Raw genomic sequence first — 13,955 nt, 5'->3', positions numbered from 1 at the left:
CTGAGATGCCACCGTCCACTGTGCAACACATTGACCTCGACTGGTTGTGGGACAAGCCACTGAATGCAAATCCACACTGCTAGCTAGGTTACTCTTTGGCACATCCCTGGCTATATATAAAGTACTGTCCTGAGACGTGGTTTGTGAGTACCACCTCCCTGTACGCCTGGACACTGATGCCAATGGCTGCCTTCTCATTTTGGCCTTTCTTTTTCTCCTACTATTGATTATCATTTGGCTTGATAGAGGCATTTTTGCCTGCAACCATACTGTTGAACCGCACAGGGACAAAACCCAGGCTCAAGAACTATCTGATGGCCATCCACACTACGTAATTGTTACCAAGGTAATGCCGAGGGTCTATTACTAAAAAACCGTATGATCAAGACTAAGCCACAGGTGGGGAGATAGAGAGAATTTAGTCCTGTGGCAACCAGTTGCACCATGCCACTTAGTCAAAGCACAAGCCCTGGCATGTATTGTTGATTAACATTTGATGTGATATTTCATTGATTGCAGATCTGCAGGGATTCAGACCCCCCCACACACTAGAGATGCTGGAGCAGCAAAGTGCTTGCAAGGATTAACTAGAAGGAAAAGAAACTCTAATGGTGCCCAAGTGAAACCCACCTCCACTCCTGGAATCGGAAGGAAAGAGATCTTAAAAAAGCTGATTTTACAGAACACAACAATGCTCAGCCGCAGCCAGAACCCCTACTAGCCGCCATGGTGCTAATAACAGCATCATATTTACCCAGGCTTCCTCACTGTTCTCTCTCCTTGAATATTTACCAATGTTAGAGCTTTTCTTCTTCAAAAGGAAGAACCTCAACCACTTTGGAGTCTCTACTATGGTTTCTCTGAAATAAAGGGAAACAACCATTAATCAGCAGCTGGTGCGCTGGTCTGGTCTGGGTTCATGGCCTGCACCTCCCCATTCTGCCTGCGTATCACACCAGTGCAAAAATGCCAGGCTTTGTGCTGTTACCATTTCTAAGCTATTTATGGCTAATGTTTGGCAAAACCCAAATACTGCAGCCATCCAGGACCTGCAATGGATCAAGTCAAGAACATCTGGGAGACAAGACTCACCAGCAAGAGTCCTTGTCTCCAAAGAAAGAAAGAAAAAAACCCAACAATTTCAAGTTTTGAAACTGCAGTTGGATTTCCACAGAGCAAATTGAGCTGCTTGCATACCAGCTTTTTGTCAGCCTAGGGCTCTCCCACCCTCCCTGTTTCTGCCACAGTAATACCAGGAGGCACCAACTAAGAGTCAGACTGCATTGTAGCAAAGAGGACCAACCTCCTGAACCCCCAATCTAAATTTTCCTGAGGCTGAGAGTACCTAGGAAAGGATGCAAAGAAACTCATAGTCCAGAAAGGATGCAAAGAAACTCATAGTCCAGAGATGGCAACAGCTCTCCAGGAGCTTCACAGAGGGATAGGGCTGAACTGCAGATGAAGCAAGATCCCAAGACCACCTGATGTTGACCTCATCTCTGCCAATGGGTCACTTTCCACCTAATTGAAGCCATAGACCAACCAACTGCCTCTGTGCTCAGGAGCTCTATGTTGGCCATGCTCATATTCAGTGCTGTACAACCCACGGTGATAGAGTGATGGAAGCCTAAAAGAGCTCATCAAGAAAAGCTCAGAGGCAGCAGACAGTATTGGTCAACAATTTGGGAAGGAATAAAGAACAATGAATTTAAATGATTCGCCCTGTTGATGACCCAGGAAACAACCAGGCTAGTTGCCACAAGAACAGAGAAAATAAGGGTATAGGCAGAGCCCCAGCTGCCAGTATTTGATGAGGGTTTGGCAGTTGGACAGAACAATTACACCACCGAAGTCACCTTCCAGACTAGAAGCCAATTTGCATAGCTAACCCCCCCCCCCCCCTTTACAATTACTCCTTCTCTGACTGTGTAAGGAGTTGTGGCAATCACACAGACACTTTCAGAAAAGGACATCTGAGTGGCAGGATGGGCCCCTGAATGGAAAGTATAGCTGAGCAGCATCATTAATTCTCCACCCCATTTCTGGCATTTGCACTAGGGTGACTGATTTCTTCCCCCCCCCTTCCTCCTCCCCAGCTACAAATAACTTCCACAGGGAGATTATGCTGTCTGCTCTCTAATCAACAGCAACTTCAAAAGGGCTTAGCGCTAAAAGAAAACCTCAGAGGGCCAGCATTAAGTGGGAAACAAACACAGCATTTGGGTTGTAATCTGAGGTGGGAGGCTGGGGCTTTAATAACCACATCGCTGTGGCGTGCTGTGCACCTTGTGGTTCATAAACTGCATTTATGAGTACAGGAAGTTACAGGAAGATTTTTTTCAGTCCACTTGAAAGGCAGCCATGGCTGGAGTAGAGCATCTGATGTATTTAGTTGTGCATGGTAGTTGTATTTAGCACCAGGTTTCCTATCACTCCCCAGCACTGTCACCTGCATACAAGCAGAGCCTGGTGACCCAACTCCAGGTCTGGGAAGAGTCGTGTCCTATTTAGATCCAACCACGCTTTTGGGCAAGGGAAGGGAGGTGAGAAAAATCACTGCCTTGTCCCACATTCCCCTCACCACACAAAATGGAAGACATCGTGGTGGGGTCTTCTACAAACACATTTGAGACCTATTCAAGATAGGGAAGAGAAAGGTGTTCCAGTTCCCTGAACCTTTTAAGACGAGCTCCAACCCAAGAAATAGTCCTTGCACATGCTGGGAGCTGCTAGGAACCATGGCCAGCTTTACCAGCCATCTTCCTCGTCCCTAGCACTACATCCCGCGTCGTACCTGAAGCTGTTGGTACTCAGGTGCTATCCTCACAGGCACTCTAGGAGGGTCTTAGAGGTCCTTTTGTGAAGATCTTTACTACTAATCAGAAGTCAAAACCCAGACTAAGCAAGGGAGGGACCCTCCAGCCCCACAGAACCATGAAGATGGAGCTGTTTCAGCTTGCGGTGGAGGATACCCCCTTTCCACATCCTAGAAAACTCCCCTCAATGGCAGAACAAGCCTGAATACTCAGCTTTTCCCAGGAAAACAGAGGAAGCTATTCACAGCAAAGCTTCAGTGACAGAAGTAAAAAAAATCTAAGTATCACATCTTAGGGCAAGGTGTGTGCACATTTCTGATCAAAGATGCTGTAGCATTGTCACTGGCCACAGCCCAGCCAAAAAAATCAGTGTAAGACTCCAGAGAGATGGAGGGGCATGGACTTACCAAGAGGGTCCTTGTCTAGAAAAGTAGGATTAAGTCAACAGGACCTCAAACCAGGGCTTTGTCCCAACACAGGGCAAGGGCAGTCTCTGCTTCTTGAGGGACAGTAAGGCTGTCTCACACAGTAACAAAAGGTTTTGCTTTCACTCAAAATACCTCAGCGCCCTTAGTTTTCAGCCCCCAGACCTCAGTGCCCATCAGATTTCCTCCCTTCTGAGATACCAAGCCCAAAATGTGCTCTCGTACAGTCCCACCCTGGAGTTCGTCCTGCAAGACAGCCTTCAAATACCTCCTGCAAAACACCTTTAGATAGCCTGCAGGCCTTCTGCTCACCATATACAGGCCAAAGAGCAGCTCCTGAGGGCAACATTGTCCAGCGGGGGCATCAAAGTCTGCAGCGCTCATGTCCCATTTCACAGAATCGCAGATGCTTGAGGTTGGAGGGGACCTCTGGAAATCTCCTCCAACCCATGCCACCATCTTCCTCGGTCTTGGTAGAGGGTCAGGCTCTGGACCGGGCTTACCCCATCTAAGGGCTTGCTACCAAAACCTCCCCTTCCAGGGGCATTTCCATGCCTGCAGGCACTGCCTACAGACAGGCAGTTGTCTAGACCCTGAGGGATGCCTTGGGTACATCTACAAGCATGCTAATTCTCACGGCAAAGGATGCCTTCCTGATATTTCCAGGCATCCTACTTTACTGGATCCCCCAGCTAACTGGCATTTTGCTGGGATCTCTGCCGGCTTCCCCCTTGCCCTCCCAGACTTGCTGCGCTTCTGATTGTCACCATCTCTCCTGCTGGTAGCAGAATCATCTCCATCTGGAGAATCTGGAAGTCCCGACAGCATTGCTATCCCTATTAACATATCTAACAACCCCAAGCTGGCAGGAGCCAGCAAGTCACACAGGACAGACAATATTTAACATTGTTCATGTTATTTTTTTAAGCATTCAGAATATGAAGTAAATGCACGTTCACTACTTATTCCTTCACTTGCCCTGATGGCTGATCTGCAAGTGCTAAGATGGGTGATTGGGAGGGCAGTGCTGTGTTAACATCTGCTGCTTCTACTGAGCTATGGGCAGCTCAGAGACCCACTGGTCTCCTCTCCCATAAGCACCCATGTGTTTGTCTACCCACATGCCCTACGGACATAATCCACATGGTCCTTATCACGAAGTCTTACCCTCTTTCAGGCTGGCTTCGCTCACCAGAGCAGACCAGACAGTAAATGTCCTTTGTCACGCACTCTTCCTAAATCGAAACCCACCCCTAGAGCCATCAGAGTTTCCCTAGAAAGATGCTGTGCCTCAGGGAACACTTGCAAGGCAGGCAGCGTGTCAGACTGTTGACTAACCACATCACTGTCAAGCTCCATCCCAAGTGTAAGTGCCAAGACAGTTCAGCCCTGCTCACAGGGAAGAGGTTCACTGCCATTTACACATTTAACATCACCGACGACCTAGCAGACAGCAGCTGTGCAGGCTGCTAGGTTACAGAGATTTTTCTCTCCTCCCAGCCCTGATTTCTGCCATAAAAATCATAGGCTCTGCTGTAATTTTACCTTCATAGAGAGATATTCTTGGGGCACATACAAGAACCAAATTCCAGTACCATTGCCTGCCTATGGCAAGCTTGCACTAAGCTCCAAGAAGCAAGGTGCTCACCCTTGCCCCTTTCTTTGTATGCACAAAGGTGAGGAGCTTTTTGTCAGCAATTAACCTTTGTTTCAGCTCAATAGGGCTGATCAGATTGTAGAACAACATCTGAGAAGTGGAGATTAGCAGGCCAAGCTCTTTAGTACTTAAGGCATCAGTGCAGGGACTCAAAATCAGATTTCCCTTTCTTCACTGGCATTTGATTAAAGCCTTTTCAAGCAGTCCTTTCCAACTTCTGATGCTTAAGTCAGGTGATAGAGAAAAACTCTTTTTTTTTTTTTTTGTATGTGTGTCTGTGAAATGGCAACAGCGTGTGTCTCAAGCATGGTTAGAACAAAAGTCATGCCCAGAAAACATGCCTAAATGTATGCGTATGTCTGTGCACATGCATGAATGCATAGCTTTGGTAGACCTGACCAGAGCACAAACATGCACAGGCTTTAGCAGCATGGTTCAAGAAGGGGGAAAATACTCTTAAAGCAGAAGCTGAGTCCAGAAATAGATTGTGAGAGGATCAATTTTGCTGCATACTGATTTATTCAAACCTTCCACAGTGGCAAAGCCCTCTATAACAAAATATCTGATTACAGGACTATGACCATAAATTCCACACACCCTCAAGCAATGGCCAATGAATAACTGACTTGTTAAGGGAACGAACCTGCACAATGAATAAATCTACCAACAGGGCTTTCAATACAAAAGACCCCATCGGGACAAATTTCCTTCTGAAGGTGTATCGACTTTCATTTGCAGGAACCAGCAGATATTTGTTTCAAGAAGATAGCCATTGTTAGATTGCTGCTAAACAACATATAGTATAAACCAGACTCCTACCCCAGGCTTAATCTACTTGCATATCAAAGTAGGCTGCACTATACAAAGGACCATTTTGCAAGACAAAGTGTTATGCAAGGTCTCCTGAAAAAGTAAGTCTTTAATCCAGAGGAAACCCAAGGTGGGTACAGGAGAGCTGCATACTTCAAAACCCTGTTGTAGAAAGGCGTCAAGAAAATAAAGATTGAAAAAGGGCAAGAAAACATCACTCAGGAGGAAAGTTGAAGGGTGGACATGCATTCACAGTCAAAACACAAGAATAATAATTCACGCCTGGGTCTTGGCTGGTGCCCTTCACCTCAGAATCCCCAAAAAAGTGTTGTTTGACCAAATCCATTTGAACGGCTGGCACTGAGCCCCATTGGGGAGGAGGAAGCCAGGCATCCCCATTTTGCAGATGAAAACACCGAAGTGTGGAAAGACAGATGTCTAAATTAACTGTGACCTGAACCCCTGTCCTGAGACACATGGCTTGGCAGTGGATGAGATCAGCCCTACAACACCCTTGGTCCGTAGTGAGGATTTCACTACAGCATCTTTTAATTCAGGCCACGGGGTTTGGCGCTGGGTAGACCAAACTTTCAGTGGCTTGTGGAGCTGTAGGCTTAAATGGTCAGCTGAGAGGTCCACAAGAAGACAGGAGCACAGGCAGGACAGAGACAAAATGTTTCATCTCCAGATCTATTCTAGCATGGAAATCATGATGACCCCTATCCTGAAAGTGTTTAGAGAGACAACTATGCTAACTCTCCATGAATATGGAATAGGTAGGTCTGCCAGGAATGGGTTAGTCCTAATATCTGGCAGAGGGAAGAAAGAAAAGAGCCATTTTGCAAACAGCAAGGACTTTATTATAGGTCAGCTGAGCTCAAAACCTGAGGAAACATCTCCATCTAGCAAAGCCAGCCTGATAACAGGTAGGAGACAAGGTGAGCATGCGGGTGGGAGTGCTGGAATCGTAGGATGAGGTATCACAAAGCCTGCCTCTGACCAAAACTAGATGTTCAGAAAAAAGAGCTTGGCAATAATATATACTGGTCCATGCATATAGCATGCACAAAATGGTTTCCTAAATATGTGCAGGATTCCTCCGTCCTTCTCTCAGGCCAACTCAAGTCAGTAAGCAGCAGCTCTACCTGAAGTAAACCGCCTAAAAGCTATGATGCTTACTAGAAGGAGTACTTTATGTACTTCATACACGCTCTTCAGGCTAACATAAAGTGCACCACATCATAAGCTTACAGCCATCTGATTCAATTTTTACCCCAAAATATTCAAAACTGGTAGAAAGTCTAGATTACCTTACAAGGTCTCTGTTCCTCCGGATACCGTTTGCTTTCCCCGATCCCCCTTGTCCCAGGGATAAGGCATGACATCAAACAAGGCAGGCCTTGCAGTTTTAACAGCTCATTTGTCATCAGCTGGTCATTCCTTGATCAATGTTTTATGAAGGGATATTTCAGAAAAAATGCAGAGGGAGTAGGAGAAGGAAAGTAGAAAACCATCCCTAGTTTAATTTTGATAACACTGGCAGGGGGTGATTCGCTCCAACAAATTAAAATCAGCAAATCTTCTCTCATTTTCTCTGACAGAGGTAACCAATTTAAATTTTCATAAAGAGGGCAGTGATGTGTGTCTTTGCGAGACAGAGTCACCAATCTAGCAGCCCTCTGATTTAAAATATTATCTTTCCTTTTTTTTTTTTTTCCCCCCATTCCCTGAGAGCTTCCTGGAGCAACATGACAGATTATCTCAGCATAATCAGACTAATACAAAACCCTTGCTCCAAGAGGCACCGCAAGGAATTTCTTAAGCCCGAGATGTGACGACAAATGGACGTTCTGAAGGGACCTCATTTACTGCTCATTTTCCTTTTTTTTTTTTAACATGTGCTGTTGTGTTTTGTAGCCTCAGCACACTGCAAACCGTATTAAAAAGCCAACTATCACACCAAGTGCAGGTAAGAGAAAGGGATGTACACTCTCCACGTGGGCTGGCCTGCCAGATTGCTCTCCAAGAGAGAAGTTTGGCTTCCAGTTGGTGATTTCTTACGTTCTAGTAAAATGCCACCAGTATCGGGTTAGGGATGGGGGGGTGCTGTGGAAGAATTGCCTTTTGGGCAGCAGGAGCATTAAGAAGGGTTACAAGGCAGATGGGAACTCCTATACCAGGATGCTGGAGACCAGGATGACATCTGTGGTGGCCCTGACTGGGAGAAACGAGGGTTGCCACAGGTCCCTGTCATGGTGATTTGGGACTTAAGAGGGCTGGTCCCCTGTGGACTGGGGACCTGAGGGGGGCACACAGGAATCTAAAGAAAAAGAGTGCATCTCAAGTTAAAAGGGGGTCCTGCCTCTCCAGTGCAGACAGGACACTCAAATACTGTTTTCCCTGGCAGAGACGTGGTTCAAAGCAACTGAGATGCAACGGAGGAGATCCCTGTCCCTGCCTTGGCCGAGAACTGTGCCCCAGCCCCTTTCTTCCCATGTTTCAAAGCCCTAAATGCCCACCCCGCCCAAATATATGGATGGACATCAACCCCATCAGCAAGTTATGTACGCCTTAGTCCAGTTTCACTCAAGCACAAGCATTCCCCTCTTGCCCTTTTTCATCCCAGCACCTTCTGCAAACCCCCGGCAAGCAGAAAGCCCGGGGAATTTGGGGAAGGAGCCACGGGAAGAACACGGGAGCATCCTTTGCACGACAAGCACCAGGATGTGGCAGGGACCGCTGCGCTCTGTCTGCAGCCACATCGAGCTGTTCCGATATGTGCTGCGACACCGAGAAAGACAGTTTTCTGCAAACCTCCAGGCCAGGTGCCAGCTCCCTTTGCTTTGAAGGCTCACTCGGGGATGTGAATTTTTCTCCAAGGGGAGGAGGCGAGCTAGTTACAGAGACAGCCTGTCATCCATCTTGAAGAAAATACTCCTCTCTCTTTGCACCTATCCTAGAAAGGTGGCAATCGGCGTGGTGCAAGCCCAGGATCAGGCCCAGAGAAAAGCTTTGACTCATTTGTTTACCAGCGCAGGTTTCCTCGAGCTAATTAATGAGCCAAGCTGATACCCTGCAACAGGTATCGATGACAGGGGATTTCCTGCGTGCTACACTCGAGCTGCAGAAGGCAAATTTGGCTCTATGATTACACTGCTTCTCCCCCCAAAAAGGGGGAAAGAAAAGCCATCTGCAGCCACACAGGGACCACGGGAAGCCCCTCCATCATCTTCCTCCCCCCCCCCCCCAGGAGCAATGAATGGGCATGATCCCTGCTGGACCATACTCCGGGCTGACTCCCAGGAGCAGAGCGTTTGAGTGCCCCCATTCCCTACTTGTAGGGAGAAAAAGCTCGTACACAGCCTCCGAGCAAGCCCTTGGGGCTGGGGGCTGCTTTTCCCACCCCTTTCCCTCGCCGGGCATGGGGATGAAGAGAGCTGCGCATCCCACTCGCATTCCCAGGGAAAGCCAGTGGCAGCTTTCACAAGGATGCTGAGCTCGGGGAGAAGTGGGGTGGATAAAACATGCGGGGGAGTATGGTAAAAAAAAAAAATGGGGGGGGACGACACCAGGATAAAAATGGGAAGGTGATGCTGGCAGAGCGGGGAATAAACCCTGTGGGGCAGCGTGTTTTGGGTGCGGGGCAGCCCTTATAGCGAGCCCCCAGGGTTGTGGGTTTGGTTGGTTGTGGGTTAGTTGGAATTTTTTTTTTTTTGGGGGGGGGGGAAGTGATAAGGAAGGGGGGGAAACAAGGCTCCATCGGGCTGTACCGAGCAGCTCCGGGGGCGGCGGGCGGCGATAGCCGGGCTGCGAGCGCCATCTCCCCGCCGCTCACCGCAAGCCCCGGCCGGTCCCCCCCTCCGTTATCAAAAGCTGCTGGGTCTGGGGGGGGGAATTGGGGGGGTACACGACCCTGACACAAGATTGAGACACACTCCCCGTTCTTTCCCAGCGTTTCCCACGGGGGGCTGCAGCGGGGACAGCCCCGATGCTGTGAGAAAGGAGGTTTTTTTTGGGGGGGGGGAGTGTTGTTAAGTTTGGGGTGCTTGCAAAAAGGGGGTGGGCAGGGGGTGCTGCAAGGGAGAGAAGGGCTCTGTGTGTGTCCCAGACCACCTCGGGGCAGAGGGCAAAGCAGCTCGCCTTGGTGTGGCAGGGCGGTGGGATGGGGGGGTGATTCCCCCCACCGTGGCAGCCGATTTTGGCTGCTCCTTGGGGGTGTGACTGGGCTTCGGGAGTCTCCACATACACACACACAAACACTCCCCAGCCCGGGTATGGGGTCTGTCACACCTCCCCTGCCTCAGTTTCCCCCCATCTAAGGAGAACAGGGGGGGTACAGATCCTTCATTAACAGAAACCCACCTCCTTTGCAGCCAGTCCTTCCCCGAGCCTGCCCATCTTTGCTGATTAATTATGGGGAGCTCCATGCTTCTATCATCCCTGCACCTGGGGCTCTGCAACACCATCCCAAGTGCCACGGAAAAGGCCAGGAGCCCTGCTCCTTCCATGTCTCTGCCCTCCTCCTTCCCTACCTAATGCCTTGCCCCTGCCCAGTTTCTGCCCAGCCTTCCCCTTCGCCCTCTGCAGCAGAAACGATGCTGCACCCTGACCCCGCTCTAACGTGCGGAACGGAGCCTGGGGGTCCCCTGGTTTCATCCCCCCATGGTCCCCATGTCCCTCTGCTGCAGCTGAAAGCCACCAAGAAGAATGTCCTGCTTGCTCAGCCCTCTCTGCCTGTCCCTTGTCCCTTGCCTGGATTAGACCCGTGGCCACCCCGTCCCCTGGCAGTGCGGCTTGGCTGAGAGCTGGTGCAATTCCTCAGCACCCTCCGAGGGGAAAATCCTTCCCTCCCCCCCGTTCTGCCTCGCAACCTCCTTCCTCTTCCTCAGCGAGGTCTTGGGCACAGTAGCGACAGCAGGACCCAGGTTAATGAGTCATTAATTAATTAGGGACCCACTTAATATGCACGGGGAGTTGTTTGTTTCCTTTAGCAGCCTGGGCTTTGGATGAGATCCCAGCTCTGTGAAGCCTCCAGCCTCGTCTCCCAGCTGATAATAGATAATACAGATATTTCAGCACCAGCCAAAGCAGAGTCATCATCATTAATACACAGTCCTCCCTGCTACGCGGCAGCGGAGGTCGCCAGTCAACTCCACGGAGTGCCCGGGGCTCATCCCTCCTGGCTTTCCTTAGGCTTTGCCTGGCCAAGCGAGAGCAAATCCTATAACTAATCAACAGGTAAAGGGGCTGGGGAGGTGCACCCTGCACCCTGACCACCCCCCTGGCACCCTTTCGGGGAGCGCTGGCTTTCGAGGCGCTGGCGATTTTTCCCTCTGCCGCGCAGGCAGGTTTTGGCATCTGTCAAAGTAGCTTTGCTCTTCCTCACCCCCCACCCCCTCCCCAAATCCTTCCCCTCCTCCTCCTCCCTCAGCCATCAGCTGTCAGCTGGCCCTGGCGCTCGCCAGACCCACTGCTGGACCTGGATTGAGCCTGAGCCCTGGAAAGCCCCAGCTCCAAAGGGATGGGATGGTCAGGGATAGCTTGGGGGGGGGTGTATTTTTTTGCCTTCCATCCCTTTGACCTTGCCTTGATGCTCCCCTCCCCATCACCTCCTCTCTGTACAACTGATCCATAGGGGTTGTTGCCTTGGCCAAGGCAGGATGAGGGACATGAGCGTGAGTCACAGCCGAAGGTACCTTGCGGAGTTGATCCGCAACCCGTGCCTTCGATTTTCGGGGACTGATGCCTTCTCTCAGCCAGGACCGGGGCACAACCAGGCTGAAGAAACGTCCCTTCGAAACCTCTACCTGCTGCCCTCCACCCCGCTTTTCCTTCCAGCCTTGGCAGAGCCATGGCTGAAACACCTCTCTGCGAAAAGTCTGAAGATGCATCAACAGCCACCCTCCATCAGCGAATGTCAGGCCGTGAAAGGGAAGGGGGCGGTGGGGGAAGAGGGAGAGACAAATTTTGCGATTCATTCCCACACAGGGTGATTCAGAACAAGATGCTTTGTAATTACGCATCCCTGATGGAGACTCCTTCTCTTTCCAACCCCCCCCCCCAAAGAAAGGCTAAGCCATGCCTGGGTGCCAGTATCCCCCAGGAGCCCAGCTCCAGGAGCAGCGTGTGTGTGTGTGTGTGTGTGTGTGTCTGTGCCATACTCTGATCTCTGTATAGGCTAAAAGCTAATTTTCTCCTACAGTGTGAAGCAAAGTGGTGATAAATGGCATTTGGAAGGGGGGGGACAGACGACATTAGGAGCTCATTGCCTCCTCAGACGTTGCCTCCAGCCCTGGAAAGGTGCCACACAAGCGGCAAAGCAAGGACCCCCCCCCCCTCCACTTCCAAAACTCTCCAAGGAAAAGGAGGAAGGCAAGGAGCTGGGATGGGGGGGCAGATTCATGTCTGGGGCAGGCAGCTGCCTATCCCTCTGAGACTTTGTTTGCCAAAATTGCAGGCTGAGGAGTCCCGGACCCCAGGGCTGCCCGCGAAGGCACCGCGGCTTCGCAGCACTTTGCAGTTCAGCCCCGGCTGGCTCTGCAGCTCTCCCGTCGCGATCCCCCACTCCTCTTCCCTCGCCTGGCTGCCTTCTCCCCCAGGAACAACCCAGTCCCCAGCTCCTTCCCCCAGAACACAAATGCATTTCCCCCTCCGCATCCTGCAGACATCAATATTTTTCCACCGCCGCTTCACGTTTGCCACAGGACCCGCAGGCACGAAAGTTAAAACTTCCCATGGCAGGGAGTGATTATGCTCTATCGGTCCAAATTGCAGAGCGGAGGAGACGAAACATCCTCCAGGGGCTATTTCCAGGGGCAAAAGCAGAGAAGCGGGTGCCCACCGCTGCCCCATCCCTGCCTCCCCTGGGGATGGAGAGAGGACCCCCCCCCCGCACTCAAGGCAAAGCGCAGCCCTGAGAAGTCATGTCCCCCCCTTCTCCCTCCCCTCCGACGAAGAAGGAAGGATGGCCGGGAGCCCCTTACCTTGCAGAGCTCCCCCGGTTTTATATCCTCCTTCTTCCCTTTGTCAAATTCCAAATGGAAACCAGCAACATATCCAGGGGTAACCAGCCCAACATTGGGCAGCGCGTGAAGTCCAAAAGGATGGCAGAGCTCGCTCTCCCTCCACTCCCTCCACTCTTGCCTCTACATATATATATACATACACACTTATATATATATATATATATGTATATATTCAACAGAAAAGGGAAAAAAAATCCTAAAAGAAATGGGGGTGGGGAGGGAGAGGAAGGGAGAACCTTTGGTGTCTCTGCAGACAGGCAGGTGGAAGAGAAAAGCTGAAAATAATTAAGCCGTTTTTTGAGGAATCCTTAGGAGAGGGGAAAAACGCAGTTAAAAGCCAGTAAATCATTAGATCCAAGCAGACAATCAAGTCTTCTCCTTTAAAAAAAAATATACAGCAGGGTTCAGAGTAGCTTTCCCAGAAGCAAAGAGCGAGAATGGTCTTCTTCAGAAAGATATGTTTGTTTAAAATCCACTCGTCTGCTTTTCTTTCTTTCTCTTCTCCCCCCACTTTTTTTTTTTTTTTTTTTTTTTTTTAGATTCTGCTTCTGAATCTCTCTCTGTGAAACTAGATCCAGTCTTTGTAGCCAGGGGCTGCATTAAGGATTACATCAGGCTTTTATAAGCTTTCCAGATCACACATTAGAGTGAGAGAGAGAGAGAGAGAGGGAGGGAGGGATAGGAGGGAGGGATAAAATGCACACACACATACACACGCACACGCACGGATCGGAGCTTTGTAAAACAGGCAGATATAGGTAAGGACCCTAACTGCCACGGTATCGCATCGGGCATGCTCTGCTAGCCTATAGGAGGAGAGGAAGGATGGATGGATGGATGGATGGATGGATGGATGGATGGAGCAGAGGAGCCAGCGAGAGCCGGAGTGCGTTGGCGGCTGGGCAGCGCAGCCTCCCCGGGACAGCTTAGCCCTAAGCGGGGAACCAGGAGGTGAAGAGGGAGCTGGGATGATGGAGGGGGGGGGGATGGCAGGGGCTCTGCTTCCCTCCCCGCCCCCCCCAAAAATAATAAACTAACCAACCCTGCGGGGGTTCAGCAGGGGAGAGGTGCCTGTCACCCGCAGAGGGATGCGCAGGGACACGGCTCGTCGCTCCTTGGGTGCCGGGAGGGAGAAGGGATTGCTGGGGCTCCCCCCGAAGCTGACAGCCTGGGGAAGGGGGACGGGAGATGGGACAGGACAGCGGGGAGCCCTGGGGTACCG

The 13,955-nt window shown here is 50.5% G+C and overlaps 1 protein-coding gene across 9 annotated transcripts in view; it reads right to left on the bottom strand.

The window, feature by feature from the left end:
* ADGRB1 (adhesion G protein-coupled receptor B1) overlaps window positions 1-13,666 on the bottom strand; it is a 284,292-nt gene extending 270,626 nt beyond the window's left edge. For 2 of the 9 annotated variants that reach the window (XM_069780156.1, XM_069780162.1), the window contains exon 1: window positions 12,692-13,665. The gene's annotated coding sequence lies outside the window, so the exon portion shown is untranslated. Of the gene's footprint in view, window positions 1-12,691 lie in introns of all 9 variants that reach the window. The other 7 variants (XM_069780161.1, XM_069780163.1, XM_069780157.1 and 4 more) reach the window with 4 other exon arrangements.
* Window positions 13,667-13,955: the final 289 nt, after the last annotated feature.

Source organism: Haliaeetus albicilla, chromosome 3 (genome assembly GCF_947461875.1).
Source record: "Haliaeetus albicilla chromosome 3, bHalAlb1.1, whole genome shotgun sequence".
In the NCBI taxonomy this organism is placed as follows: domain Eukaryota; kingdom Metazoa; phylum Chordata; class Aves; order Accipitriformes; family Accipitridae; genus Haliaeetus; species Haliaeetus albicilla.
The sequence above is the reverse complement of the archived record's forward strand: the minus strand, read 5'-3'. Positions and strand labels throughout refer to the sequence as shown.